The sequence below is a fragment of the Protopterus annectens genome, chromosome 9.part0 (genome assembly GCF_019279795.1).
Source record: "Protopterus annectens isolate FY-2018-M chromosome 9.part0, PAN1.0, whole genome shotgun sequence".
Lineage (NCBI taxonomy): Eukaryota > Metazoa > Chordata > Ceratodontiformes > Protopteridae > Protopterus > Protopterus annectens.
The window spans coordinates 1,594,102,130-1,594,117,678 of record NC_056743.1 but is presented as its reverse complement, the minus strand read 5'-3'; the positions used below and the strand labels follow the sequence as shown (position 1 = coordinate 1,594,117,678).

Sequence of the window (15,549 nt, the reverse complement as noted above, 5' to 3'; positions counted from 1 at the left end):
AAGTTGAAAAGAAAAAAGCTCACTGTTACCATTTCCTGCAGCTTCCCCTGCTTTACAAATCGGCATCAAACACTGCGATTGCTGCTGCTTTTCAGGCCATCCTTTAACTTACTCAAACAGTAAAGAAATATGATGCAAATTTTTGATACCCATATGTCTGAGTTGCAGTAAAAACTCCATGTTAGTTGAGTATATTACCAGATGTGATCAGAAAATGTAGAATATGAAGGTAGTGATGTCCACATACTCACATCATATCATAGAACATATTACAAGGCACTGAAAGATGCGCAGCAGAGTTTAACTTAAAGAAGAGGCCTACTTTGAATTTCTGGAGGGGTAAATTAATAGACCTAGAGTATTGAAGCAAACAGAAAAACTTTAGGTTCTCCAGCATACCTGAAATGTTGGAAAGTTTGAACTGTCTGGCATTTATGAGGGAAAAAATAAGGGAATGGTCTGATGTTCCTTTTGAAGTGCTTAAATTGGAAAGAGCTCATCTCTTTTTTATCCTTCAGCAGTTAAGACAAAGGTTCCCAAGTTTAGTAGTGGTCAGAATTGACTCTTATGCTGTGAAAGAGAGAGTCCATGAGGATTTCTAATCACTGGGGAAAATTATAAAACTGGGGGAATCGAGAATGTATGCTCACCATGGGTATTCTGCTGCCATAAGAGTTAAAAGAACTGTTTTCTGATCTGCTCTTAGCATCTGCAAAGCTAATAAGTGGAAATTTAGATTGCTTTATCTGCTACCTTAGGAGTAGATTTACCAGGATGTGCAGTCTCATTTGTCTCACCCAGTTATTCATCAGTGGAGAACTAAGGCAGTCTTCAGGAATGGAAACAGATGGTCCAGATCCTTCAGGAATAGTTAGCAACAGTAAGTACTCTCAACCATCACTACAATTGAAAAGGCCTCTTGCCATGTTCTCTGCCATCAGAAAGAATCTATCAGGTAGACAGGTAGAGGCTGACAAGGCTGCTAAGAAGATGCGAGAGGAGTTGTCGTAACAGCTCAGTGAACATGGCATGCTGTTTTGGTTGTAGAGACTGGTTTATAAGTACAAGGTAATGTTTAAGCTCTTTCTACAGTGTTCTATATAGACTCTAATGCCTTATAGTAGTGGCACTTAATGGGTGCTTGTCTGCTAAAGGTATGAGGAAGAGAGACAACTTTTTACCTAATATTGCTGGGTTTTTGTTTTGGTGCAGCCTGGCATAGACGATTTTGGGGAGTTTTTTGAAGTACGTTTCTGTCCCCTTCCACAGCATGTTGCCATTATTTCAAGTTATCTCTGACAGTTATGATGTATTTTACTTGGCTGTATCTTTTTCTTCTAACATTAAAGTTTAATGTGCCGTGTTACTGTTGTTTGTATACATTCCACAGCTTTAAGTTATTTGACAGAAAAATAGATGTTAGCAATTTTCCTCTACATGTACTGGAAACCAAGTTGCATTTGCAAGGCATATGTTGGGTGGAACTCAGACATTTGGCCTTTAAAATCTGTCCAAAGATTGAGTAAAGATTTGAATAATTCCAGTGGCTAATTATAAATTTATTTCTTGGAAATATGAATGACTTGGCTGACAAGAGAAGGAAAGATAAAGTCTTTATGTTCTTAAACAAGTTTACACCACATTTTCTTTTTTCAGGAAACCCATTTGTCTGATGCAGAATATCAGGGTCTACACAAGTCTTGATTCTGTGTGTTTTTTTCTGTCTAGTCTGCAGGGAGTCATTGCTTTAATCAAGAGAGGCATCCTGTTTAGGATTGTAGTTAGACACCTTGTGGGACGTGGGAGTGGTGGTTTTGCTGTTAAAGAGACGGTTGGAGGAGAAGCTTGTCACCATAAATAATATCTGCTTCCCTCCATGTATAAGTGTATCAGTGGTAGCAGACATTTTTGAGAAATTAGATATACTTCCAGGAGGGGATAGGAGTTTAGAGGAGAAATTAAACAAAACTTACAGTGAAAGGAAAGTGTTTGTGTCTTTGTAACTTTAGGATGTCCCCAGATTGACTGTTAAATGTTTTGCAGTGTTTGGAATGATGGTTGTATTCAGATACCTTAAAAAAAAGATAACTCATGTTATACATGCTACTCCTCTTGTTATCAAACTTAACCTAATATAGGCACGTTTTTTATCACCAGGAAGTCTGCCAACCTTGTAATGACATTTGCCAAATCACTTATTCTTCTGTCCGACCATGCTGTCATTCATCTCCTGCTAAGGATGTCTGAGTTAGTTGAAACTTGGCATTGGAGGATTGATCTGGTGTTTTGTAACGATGGCTAGGTTGATGGATGAGTTGGCATGTTGGTTTGAGTCATGGAGATGGCTTTCCAATTTCCAGTGTCACCAACTGCCCATCATATGGGAGAAATTTAAGGTAGAGATGGCATCTTATTTAAAAAGGTAGTAGACAAAGGGAAGCAGCAGGCAGTAAATAGTAGACTCAACGAGCTACATTAACAGTTTTTTTTTCAAATGCATTCCACTTTTATTAGGTACCTAGCAGTGATGGTAGAATCAGGGACACCAGACAGCAGGTAAACAGCCTCCTAGATTATAAAGCAGAATAAGCTTGTAAGGCATTAAACGTTTTGAAATTTGAGTGCAATTCAGTCAGTTTGTTCCTTGCCATGAAATGGAGAACACATATGGTGAAAGGCAAGTCACTCAAATTAGGCATCTGGAGATGCAGATCTTACTTAATGAACCAGTTAGAATAATGGGTGTGTTTAACATTACTGTTTTAAGTTGTATACTAAAGAGATGACAACCATAGAGAAGAATACACGGGGATCAGAGTATTTGCCTACCTTGTACCTTCCCAAACTTGACAGCTGGGAAGCACAAGCCTTAGTTCTCTGTGTTTTTCATTTCACTGTCGATGAGTTTAAGGCAGCTATGGCAAAATAAAGGGGAAAACCCAGGCTTATGATGGGCTTCCATTGGCAGTATATCAGAGTACATCTCAGGTGTTTTTAGAGAATCAGCTATCCACCTACAATTTAGCAGGAGGCCCATACCCTGTCTTCCAGGAGTGAAATTGTAATAGCAGTTCTTTTCAGACTAGGTAGTGACCCAGCCCAGGTAGATTCTTATAGGCCTATTTCTATCTTGCAACATTATTATAAAATATTGATGTCAGTTCTGGCATATAGATAGCCCAACTCCTCCATAAGATCATCCATCTGGATCAGACAGGCTTTATTACGGGCAGGACTTCTTTTGATTTATTAAAAAAAATCCACTGTTCATGGAAAACCATCCAGCAGCCAGTAAAGTCTTGCTCCTTGCTAGTCTGGATGCTGGATAGTTTTTTAATAGGATAGGCTGGGATTTCCTGTTTGATGTACTGAAGGCATTTGGCCTTTTCTAGGACTCTTTGGACCTGTTCAGAATCACATACAGGGTTCCACCTCCAGGATTAAAATGGGCTAAAGACTTTCTCCATCATATGATTTAGAGGGGCATTTTAGATGGGGTTGTCTCCTTTCCCCTTTGTTATTTGCATTATATCTGGAACCTCTAACATTTAAGTTGTGTACCTCCTCGGTACAGAGATAGCAGCTTGGGAAGTCGTATTTTAAAATCTCCCTCTATGTTGATGACATGCTGCTATATTTGGGGGATCCTGAGAAAGGCCTCTCCATCATGTTTATGGAATTGAAGAGGTTTTCATTTAATTCAGGATCTAATGTAAATGTGTCAGAAACGAAGGTGGTCAAAATCAGTTTTACTGCCTCACATGTCTTGATGGCTGTCTTTCCCTTTTTGGGGATCCAGACCAGATGACGTTCCTATGCTTACAAATCACTAAAGCCCCCCCTTAATGGTGGAGGTCAACTATGCCAATTTCCTCAATAAGGTCAAAAGTACATCTTCAAATAGAAGATTCTTTGTCTGGATCTACATTAGCACATTCAAGCAGTGGGGTGGTTTATCCTTCCATTGATTTTGTATACCACTTAAGACATACCTATTCCTCCTCTAGCACCATTCTCACCAAAACTGTGGAACTGTATTAGTTGCTTTGTTTGGGTTGAAGAGAAACCATGGGTTGGGTGGAAGCACCTTATACTGCATACAGATTGGGGTAATTGAGGCTACTGGATCTGGAAATGCTCTGAATGGAAGTGTCTTTGTCTAGATCTGCAGTAGTATATTGAAGCAGTAGGGTAGAGTTTATCATTCCATTGACTTTTGTTAGCCACTCGGGGCATACTTATTCCTTCTCTGGCATCTTTCTGGTCCAAACTGTGGAACTGCATTATTTTCTTTGTGGAAGTACCTTATTCTGTTATACTGCATACAGAAATATGGTACGGATTGAGGCTACTGGATCTGGAGATTTATGTTGTAGCTGCCAGACTTAGGGTGTGACAGGAACTGATACTTTCTTGGCAAGATACATTGTGAGCTGAAATCATAAATTGTAAACAGAAAGGCAAATACAGGTATAGGGTGTATGATTATTTGGCACTGAAACTGTTAACTTGTTGGCCCATTTCTAAATGATCAATGACATTATCCAGACAGCTAGGACAGCATTTGTAGAGACTGGGATCTGGCTGATGGATGAAAAATCTGCTTCCCATAGAAAATTGTGGGTTGTAGTGAGCATGGACTTCTCAAGTCAAGGCAGATCTGAGTAAGTGTCATGAATGGCTCCCTATTAAACTGTTGGCACTCAAAATGCCGAGTTTTGACCCATAGAAAAAAGTCTGAAACTGTAGGAGGAGAGTGAATCATGAACATTGCCCTTCTGCTTTAAACTTCTTTTTTGCAATGGAACAAGCCCCCTTCAATCCTACCCTTCCAGACTTGTATATACTAGCTCTGAGATCACCATACTTCAGAGAAAAGAGAATATTCTGAAAAATGGACTTGCATATATGAAGTCTGAGATGGCCATTTTTTTGGCCTTCAGTCTCCATTTTAATGGCCTTCAGTCTCCATTTTTCAGGACTCACTCTAGCTGGTCATAGGATCATAGGAAGTTACTACACTAATTGCCCTAGGGCCCTTGCAAACATAGCCAAGTTCTGCCCTTGTTTCTATGATCCCTTATTGCTCCTGTCCAGGAGAGACAGGTGGAATCCCTGGGGTGAATTTATGGTTACCCATCCAATCTTCTAGATTGCATGAACCTATGAACTTGAAGAGGGCAAAAGAGGTGCTCTGCTTGACATGAATTGGAAGTCTGTTCCACAGGTGCGGTAACCTCTAGGAGACAAATCTGTCCCTCCGGCATGTTCTATTAATGTCTCATTCCAGGTTAAGGTCTTTAGAGCGAGTAACCTGTGTGAGCCATTGGACATATGGATATGCATCATTTCCAGTAAAGCAGAGTCAGAGATTGCCTTATATGCAAGTCAGAGATTGCCTCTGAGTAGTCTGTATGAACTGCAGTAAAGTGACTGATTTCAGCCGATCCACATAGGAGAAATGCTGAATACCTTGAATTCTCCTTGTGAGGAACTTTTGTGGTCTCTCCAATTGCTACAGGTGCCTGGAAAGGTGCGTACCAAAAGGGCATTGTCCTCAATTATTGGCGTGATGAGGGAAGAGTACAGAGAGGTTATAACATCTCTTTATCTGGAAGCAATGCCCTTGCTTATGGGATGAGCAATATAGAATGTTCTTCTTACCGCTGTGGAGACATGGGGTTGCTGTCAACGTGTGTGCCCAGGTCTCTCACCACTGAATGCATGCTTAGGGTGTTTCTGTTGATGCGATATTTAGTTGGAACATCACTCTTAGCGTAAGGGATGATAAAACATTTTTTTTTCATTGCGTTTAAGGACGTGACTTTGGTACCAATCATTTGTTTGCCTAAGACCCTCTTGTAGATGTTGACATCATCTGAGGAGTCTTTGACCACTCCCAGTTGTCATTTGTCAGCAAACATTGTCAGCCACAGACCTTTAGTTTTTGCTTGTAGTTCAGAGAAATAGATTCTGAACAGTAGAGGTCTCAGGACTGAACCCTGTGGAACACCACTGCTTATGGGTCTGCAGTTAGAGATGGATTCCCCTATTTTGAATGTATGGGTTCTATCGGTGAGCCAGTTAGCGACTCACCTAACAATATAAGGGTTGATATATAGCTAGGTGAGCTTGTCAATAATGCCTGAGTGAGGAATAATGTCAAAAGCCTTGGCAAAGTCAAGGTAGGCTGTATGCACAGTTTTCACCTGGTCCAGACTCACCTAACAATATAAGGGTTGATATATAGCTGGGTGAGCTTGTCAATAATGCCTGAGTGGGGAGTAATGACAAAAGCCTTGACAAAGTCCACGTAGGCTGTATGCACGGTTTTCACCTGGTGCAGAGCTCTGGTGACTGTTTCAAAGAAGTCCACCAGGTTTAAAAGGCATAAGCTCCCCTAACAAATTCAAACCGAGTATGGTCAAGTGTGTGGAGATTACCTATATCTTTGTTTAAAAGGTCCATGATGATTCACTCCATGGCCATACAGATAAGGATAGCCAGGCTAATAGGTCAGTGGAAGCACCACACTTGTTCAAGGGGATAATGGTGGGCATTTTCTATTCAGCTGGGACAAAGCCGATGCTTAAACTATGATTGAAAAGAGTACCCAGTGGTGTTGCAAATTCTTGTTGGAGCCCATGTAGAACACAGCCTGATCCTTATGTTTTGAATCATTACCATCATAGACTCTGCTGTTGAGATCAGCTGTGGTACAGGGATAAACCAATAGATTGGGTTGAATTTGAATAATGGTGTAGATGTGGTCCATACAGAATTTTCATATTCACTAGGTTAATGGGTATTGTAAAGGATAATAATTTATTTAAAAGTGAACCCATAACTTGGCCACAGTAGGTGAACTGGTTGGTGAAACAGTCTATTTATGGTAAAAGAGGAATAATAAGTTCATCAAAACTAGATTTCAATAACCCCTTGGGAGTCAATTTTTGAGTAGTACAGAATTATGTGAGAGAGGGTTCTCCAGACTAGAGAGAGAATGTGAAATGGAGAAGAGTAAGATGTGCTCCAAGAAATGTGATACACTCCAGAATATTTTGATTTTTTGGATGGCAATACCAGTTTAAAGATTTTTATTCATCATCATGCCTTGCAGAGGTGTTCCCTGGGATCTCTTGCAATTGTTGCCATTGTTCCACAGGTGCATTGAGAGAATGTTTGCATATTTTCTGGAGCTGTCCAGTTCTTAGTAACTTTAAGCTTGACTAGTTAGCCAGTCAGGATCAAGTCTGCTCAAGCCTATTCAGGGTCAAACAAGTTGAACTTCTCTTGAGGTTTGTTAACTCTCACTATTATTTCACCTATTAATGATCTTTTACTGCTCATACTTCGGGCAGCTAAAACATGTTTAACATGCAGCAGGAAAAAGACCTCTCTTGTAGTGTTAGAGTTGATGTACACAATAAAGCTAAACTGGAATTCCTAACAAAAGACATTAAGGCAAATGACTCGTTACTTCCCAAGTGACCCATTTTCTTTTAATTCAGAGACTTCTCACAGAGATATTACATGATTATGAGTTTATTTTGCAATGTTCCATATTGTCTAGTCCTAAACAATTAAAGTTCTTGTTTTATAATATAGAGATTTGTTTTCCTGTGAAGTTTATACTTCAGTGGTATAATTTAGTCTGTAATTTGTTCACAGGAATTAATAAACTTCATTGTCTTTTGGAAAAAAAATCCTTTCTCAGGGGAGGATATTTGCTAAATGGCAGTCTTGTGCTCCTTTTCCTCTGAGATATAGAAATGTGCACTTTCAAATCTCTGCAAGTACTTGTATCATTGCCAGTGCCATGAGGCCTGCTGTATGCATTCTTTGTTTATCTTTAAACAAATCTTATTACAGATTGGACGGTCAAATAGTGTGTGACTATGTGACATGGTATTGCATTATACAGGAAACAATGTTACTGCTACAGTTATAATATGTGTATGTTGCTTTCCATAAAGACACTGCTTATTCTGTTACTCTTCATATTAGTGTTCATAGGTTCCTACTAGTCTTACGGCCAAAGGAGACCATCAAGAAGCTCGACCATATCACCCATTTCTGGTGAGAGATTAACAGTGTCTCCCACTAAGCAAACTTTCTCTGTATATCCCTGGTGAAAATTTGTGATTACCCATCCAGTCAGAGATCACCCCTTGGGAGTCAGTATGACACAGAGTACAGAAATATGTTTAGACTTTCAGAAGAGCTGAGCTCTCTCAGGCTGTAATTCCTTTGGCCATATTCACACTTCACACCTAATCACTTTCATGACCAGGTGTATCCTCCAGACTTTTTATCACAAATTCCTTATGTTGTACAGGATTCTTTAGGCATAACCTGTTTCAAATATGCATTCAGAGTAACCACTTAGGGGTTACCTAGCTTTTTTAGCTATACTTCTGAGAGATGTTGTATTTTCCAGCACATACCCTTTCACAAAACTCATAGAAGGTTAAGTTCTCGAGTGGGAAATCCATTTTTTCAGTTTTCTGCTTTGCTTTTTGACATTTCTTTTGTGCCTCGAATGTTTACAGAATGTATGACTCAAGTATTTCCAAATCTAAGATTTAAGACATCCATATTTACATGTATCTGGGCGATTATCTGATATAGTATGGTTTAGCTGCAAGTCTCAGTTCATTCTTACTAAAGGTCCTATTTGCTTCTAGTGTGTAAGTGTTCTTTCCAAAGTCAAACGTAAATCTTTAAACCATTTCAGGGAAAGAGGTGCCTAGGAGCCATCACTATAATCTTCAACAGTTCAGGGTTCAACTGAGACAAGTTTTTTTTTTTGGCACTTTAAAAACAAACTGTTATTTAAGAATATCTCTTAAATGTATGAGATGTGATGTTCATCGTGCATACAGCTGCAGTCATAACAGATGGGTTCTCCTGCCGTCAGGCGGGTCCTCGGTCGGCCAAATTCCAAAGTCTAGGTCCGGCATCGGTTGTCGTCGCTTCTTCCCTGACGTCAGTGCGACAGGGGTATAAAGGAACCAGCTGACGCCATTTTCTTCAGTCTTTCTTGCCACGCGGTGCCCGAAGCAGAAGCAGTTCGCAAGTGCCGGTCGGCCAGCTCCTGAAATTACGAAATTTGGAAACCGAAGTCTTCTTAAAAGCTAAGTACCCCGTTGGGGAAACTTTTCTTGCCTCAGACCGATGTCAGACAAAGTTAATAATTGTATTTCTTGTGAGAAGCAAATACCGCATAAGGATTTCCATTCCCTCTGTATACCTTGTTTAGGCCCAGACCACGACGTCTCGGTCTGTCGCTTTTGTGCTACATTCAACAAATGCACTATTAAGCGTCGGTCAGAGTTCGCCCAGCATTATTTTGGGAAAGCATTTAACTATACTATGTCGTCGGATACTCCGACTCCGGTTTTGTCTAAAAAACGCAAAGACAAGGACCAACACATGAGGTCCGCGGCCTCTACCGACACCACGCCAAAGCCGACTACACGTGGTCCGGTTCTCAGTGAGGCGCCTACGCAGCCCCTGATTACCGACGACACTTCTTTGACGGTGTCTCCTGTGCCTGAGGTCGCAGGCTCCTCGGCCCACACCCCGACTACAGATACCGAAGCCACTCTTGGCGTTGAAACTCAGAATGTGGACAGGTCCACCTCCACTCAAGGTGTCTTCAGACCTTCCTCTTCTTTCTCCATCAAGGCTTTCACAAAGTCTAAAGCATCCTTGCACCCTAAGAGACCAGCTACACAGGGCCCATCTACAGGCCCCATGCCTAAGGAAACAGATGCTTAAAATGGCTGAGGATTTAATTACTCTAATCAGAGGTTCTCAGCCCCCACCGGACAAAAGGCCCAGAGTGGAGGAAGATTCCCCCTCCTCTGACCAGGGTTCCATTATTTCAGAACACTCTGATGATGAGGAACATTCTTACTCCCCTTTTGAAGACTCTGATGCGGAGGAGTCCATCCCTTCTGTATCCCCCCCTGAGGATTACTCATTTGGGGAAACTTTGCATACTTTAAGGGAACACTTCCACTGGGAAGGCCAGGATTATTCAGATTTCCAAGAAAAGGCTCAGGGAATTTCTCTTGTTACCTCAGCATAGGCCTCTGGCTATACCTCCTGTCTTGGACATCCTAGATGATGTTTACTCGGAGGCCTGCCTTAACCCGGATTCTCTACCCCCAGCACCAGTTAAGCGTGACCGGTACTACAGGGTTCGTGACTCACACCAATTTCTTTACAAAAGCCATGCTGCTGACCCAGAAACCATCTCACAGGGCCCCAAGGGAGTTAAGGCCTCCATTGCCAAAAATCCATTGCCCTCCGAGAGAGATTCCAGATCTTTAGAAAGGTGGGGAAAAAAGGTATATACCTCGGCTACCTTATCCATGAGGGCCTTAAACTGTCAGTTTCATATGCTAAAATACCAACAGTTTTTGTTATCACAATTGAAGAGTAAAATGTCACAACCTGAACAACCAGACTTGAAGGAGTTGCAGGATTTGATGCATAGTGCAGAACAAGTGGGTAAGCATACCTTACAATGTGGTTTTGATGCTCTTGAGGCCTCATGTAGAGCTGCTGTTACAGGATTAGTCATACGTAGGCATGCCTGGCTCAAGGAACAAGCCTTGCCTGATCATGTCAAAGCTAAATTACTAGACGCCCCACTTCAAAAGGATGTACTATTTGGTGCTAATGCTGAGGAGGTATTAAGGAAAATGGAGGAAAAGGCTAAATCAATGCAAACAGTGAAAGAATTTCTACAGGTTCAACCCCCATGTTTTAGTAGAAATTGGCCTTCCAAAAACTGGTCCTTTCCTGCCACAGACAGACCCCAAAGAGGCAGATACAGGCGCCCTAGGGGCAGAGGACAATCCCAAGGATCGTATAGAGGCAGACAATGGCAAGCCCCTACACAAAGAGGTGGTGAGGACAACTTGCAATCTTTCAGAAAGCAAACCCAATGACTTTCCCCTTTGCATGCCAACCAGGTTTCAAATGGCAGCCCCCTTAGGAGGAAAGCTGGCATTATTTTCAAAAAATTGGCATGTTGTCACAAAGGACAAATGGATCCTAGACATTATAAACAGAGGCTACAAATTTCATTTTCACACCCTTCCAAAATTGAGAGGCATGCCAAACCTGCCACACAATCAAAGGGCAGAGGCACAAAAACAAATTGCAGATCTCATAAACATGAAAGCTATTCAAGAGGTACCTACGCACGAACAAGGTCAAGGTTTTTATTCCAGGCTATTTCTGGTGCCAAGGAAGGGAAAAGATTGGAGACCTATTTTGGACCTATCCATCCTAAACACATTTCTACTCATACCAAAATTCAAGATTCTCACTCTACAGCAACTTCTTCCCATGCTGGGCAAGGAGTCTTGGCTGGTAACATTGGACCTCAAGGAGGCATACCTGCATGTCCCAATCAGACAAAATTGCAGAAGGTACCTCAGATTTCTTGCAGGTTCAACCCATTATCAATTCTCTGCATTGCCCTTTGACTTATCTACTGCACCCAGAGTATTCACGAAATGCCTGGCATCAGTAATTGCCTACTGCAGACTTCAAGGGATACAAATATACCCCTATTTGGACAACTGCCTGATCCAAGCGGACAGCAAGCACATTCTTCTGAAACATCTGGCTTATGTAATAATGTTATTGAAATCTCTGGGATACACAGTCAACAAAAATAAATCAAGGCTAATACCTTCTCGGAAGATAATTTTCCTGGGTGCCTTGTTTGGACACAAACACCCAGATGGCCTACCTCACGCCAGAGAAGAAGGGGCAACTAATACAATACTTCAGAACACTAGCAAATTGCACCAGGCTGACTGCAAGGAAAATCCTGCAGGCTCTGGGATTCATGGCATCTTGCATCTTACTAATCCCATGTGCAAAGCTGCACATGAGGAAACTACAATGGTACCTGAAAAACATATGGTCTCAACACAGCCACAGTTTGGAAACAATAATACCACTAATTCCATGTCTGCAAAAAGAATTTCTGTGGTGGGCTCAAGCATGTCAAACAAACACAGGTCTTCCATTCAGCAAGCCTCAAGCAAATCAAGTTATCACAACAGACGCCTCGGACTACGCCTGGGGGGGGGGGGCGCACATGACAGATCGGTGCATTCAGGGCAAATGGTCCCAAAAAGAAAAGCACCTTCACATCAATCAAAAAGAAATGCTAGCAGTAATAAATGCTATTATAGCTTTCAAGGACCTTCTACAACCAGGTCAGTTATTGATAAGAACGGACAACACCACAGTTATGTGGTACATAAACAAACAGGGAGGAACACATTCTTACCCCCTATGCAGACTGGCCATGTCACTTTGGAACATGGCCATGGACTTACAAATGGAACTACAAGCACAGTACTTGCCAGGCAAGGAAAACACGCTGGCAGACAACCTAAGCAGGAATATGACAGATCCACACGAATGGAAATTGCATCCAAAAGCTTTTACAGAAATAATCCAAGAATGGGGAAGGCCAGACATAGTTCTGTTTGCCTCCCACAAGAATCATCAATTGACAAAATTCTGCTCAAGGATCTTCCATCCAAAGGCCTGGAGAGTGGATGCTCTTTCTTTCAGTTGGACATCAATGACAGTTTATGCCTTCCCTCCTCTTCCTCTGCTGCCCAAAGTTCTATTAAAGACCAAAGTAGACAGACCAAAGATGATTATCATTGCTCCGGACTGGCCAAGGCAACACTGGTACCCACTCCTGAGGAGCCAGACGCATTCCCCACCATGGACCCTGCCTCTAATGCCTCTTCTTCTGACTCAGCACAGCTTCAAAACTCTTCACAGCCAGATAAAGACACTCAATCTAGCCGCATGGAAGATTCCTTAGCATCTCAACAGGCTCTACTCTCCAAGGAGGTGCAGGATGTCATTTTGGAGGCCAGAAGGCCATCAACTAGAAAAGCTTACTCCGCAAAATGGAAACGTTTTTTGTGTCTGGAATGAGAAAAAGGGGCAGGATCCTGGAAAACTGAATTTACCTCAAATACTACAATATTTGGCTGAACTGCTAAGCAGTGGACTTTCCTTCTCCTCCATCAAAATACATGGCTCAGCCATTTCTGCAGAATACAACACTGATCCACCTTTATTCTCTCACCCTCTCTTAAGACAGTTCCTCAGAGGGGCTAAGAATTTAAGGCCTCCAAGGAAACAACCAATATCTGCTTGGGATCTTAATTTCATTCTGGAAAAATTGACCTTGCCTCCTTTTGAGCCAGCTGCCTCATCAGATTTGCAATATTTGTCCTGGAAAACAGCTTTCCTTCTGGCTATCACCTCAGCTCGTAGAGTTTCAGAACTACAGGCTCTCATGGCTGTCCAGCCTTTTATCATCTTCCATCAGGACAGAGTTTCCTTACGAACCAACCCGACCTTTATGCCTAAAGTGGTATCCAGGGTAGCTTTAAATCAGGCCATACATTTACCTACTTTTATCCTAATCCTCAAAACAAAGGGAGAGATTACTACATTCCTTGGACATCCACAGACAGCTGCGTTATTATTTGGACAGAACAAAGCCTTTCAGAAAATCAGAACAGCTCTTTGTGTCCTATGCGGTAGGAGCTCAAGGGAAGCCAATTTCCAAACAGACAATTTCAAAATGGATAGCCCACTGCATACGCTTTTGCTATTCCTTTCATGGCAAAACTGTTCCTACAAGCATTAGAACTCATTCCACCAGGGCCACAGCCACCTCTGCAGCCTTCCTCAGAGGAGTTCCTACCAAGGATATTTTGGAAGCAGCCACTTGGAGTTCTGTGCATACCTTCTCCAAGCACTGCAACCTACCATTATACTCCAAATCTAGAGCAGGCTTTGCCACTGCAGTCTTGCAGGGCATTTTGGCTCCTCCTAGTTCCAACTAGTGCCTACCACCCCTTTCTTAGCTTTGGGATTCTACCCATCTATTATGACTGCAGCTGTATGCACGATGAACATAGTACAGTTTTATACCTACCATAAATGTAGATGTTCGAGTGCTAATACAGCTGCAGTTCAGGTTTCCCTCCCTCCTTCCCCTCTTGGGACAGGCCTGTAGGCTAACACATCCTCATACAACCTGATTGGGGTTTTCATTTATGATGTATTTGCTTGCAGCTACTGTATTTTGATTATATAGCACTGCATTATCACACAAATTTATTATTGCCTTCCTTCTGGGGGCACCTGACATCTGGGGCAAGAAAAACTGAAGAAAATGGCGTCGGCTGGTTCCTTTATACCCCTGTCGCACTGACGTCAGGGAAGAAGCGACGACAACCGACGCCGGACCTAGACTTTGGAATTCGGCCGACCGAGGACCCGCCTGACGGCAGGAGAACCCATCTGTTAGACTGCAGCTGTATTAGCACTCGAACATCTACATTTATGGTAGGTACAAAACTGTACTTTACTCAGACTTGGCCATTCCTTGTACCAGACCTCATGTGAGGAAGATATAGTGGTGCTTCAGGTACTTACAGGAGTCTATGGAATCAGAACTCATAGCCTATGGAGTATTTTCTGTTAATGCTGTTAGTGAAAAGAGTTTCTTTTTCTTTAACAAATTTAAACACAGGCACATATACATTAGTAAAAACAGGCACACATACATTAATTAAAAACACACACAACATTTTTCATGCGTTATACCTTGCATATATGTTTTCTTTCTTTATAACTGTCAGTCACTCAAGCATTACATACATTTTTCAAATCCTGCCTTCTCTTAAACCTCACTCCTCCTCCTCCTCCTGAACTTTCTGCTGCATGCATTGTTCCCACAAGTACAGTTACTTTCTGTAATTTCCTCTTTATCTTTTCTAAAAATTTTGCTTTCAGTTCTTTTATCTCTTTATCAACATTCAGCATTTCAATTACATTTGGTTCAGATTTTGATTTCCATTTTCTAGAAATTGCATTATTGGCAGCCAGTATCATTAAACTCATAAGGCCTTACCATGTCAAGGCAATTCCAATCTTGTGTTTCGGATCTGAATTGCGGCCGCCATTTACTTCCCCAATTTTTCTGTTAAGAGTACTCTGTAGAGTAGTTTTAAAATCTCAAAAAATGAGATGAAAGTGCTTAAGAGAGCAAAACCCCAACAATATATCACCAAATAAGCACCTCAAAGCCCAAAACAAGTGGTACAAACGAAATAAATTTAATATTCACACGAGTCCACAAGTACAGTGCAAAAAACGTTTAACTGCTTCATCGCGTTTTTCATTCCAAATGGAACTTCATCAGATGCAAAACAGTTAATAATAGCAATTAGATCTTTAAATACTCCATTTAAAATCAAATAAACCAATCAATTTCATTTTACGCAGTTGCTAATAAATATTCATCAAGACATGCTGACATATTAATGAATATTCATGAGAAAATGCTCCCATAAAATCAATTCATTAATTCCAGTACCAATATAAATAAAATATAAATTAATATATTATATGACCAACTGAAATACATTGGTAAACCTGTTGTACCTAATAAAAAAATCAACCCTAAAACTA

The 15,549-nt window shown here is 41.3% G+C and overlaps 1 protein-coding gene across 7 annotated transcripts in view; it reads left to right on the top strand.

Moving 5' to 3' along the window:
• Nucleotides 1–15,549, top strand: part of EVI5L (ecotropic viral integration site 5 like) — a 2,636,797-nt gene that overhangs the window by 2,117,462 nt on the left and 503,786 nt on the right. The window lies entirely within an intron of this gene.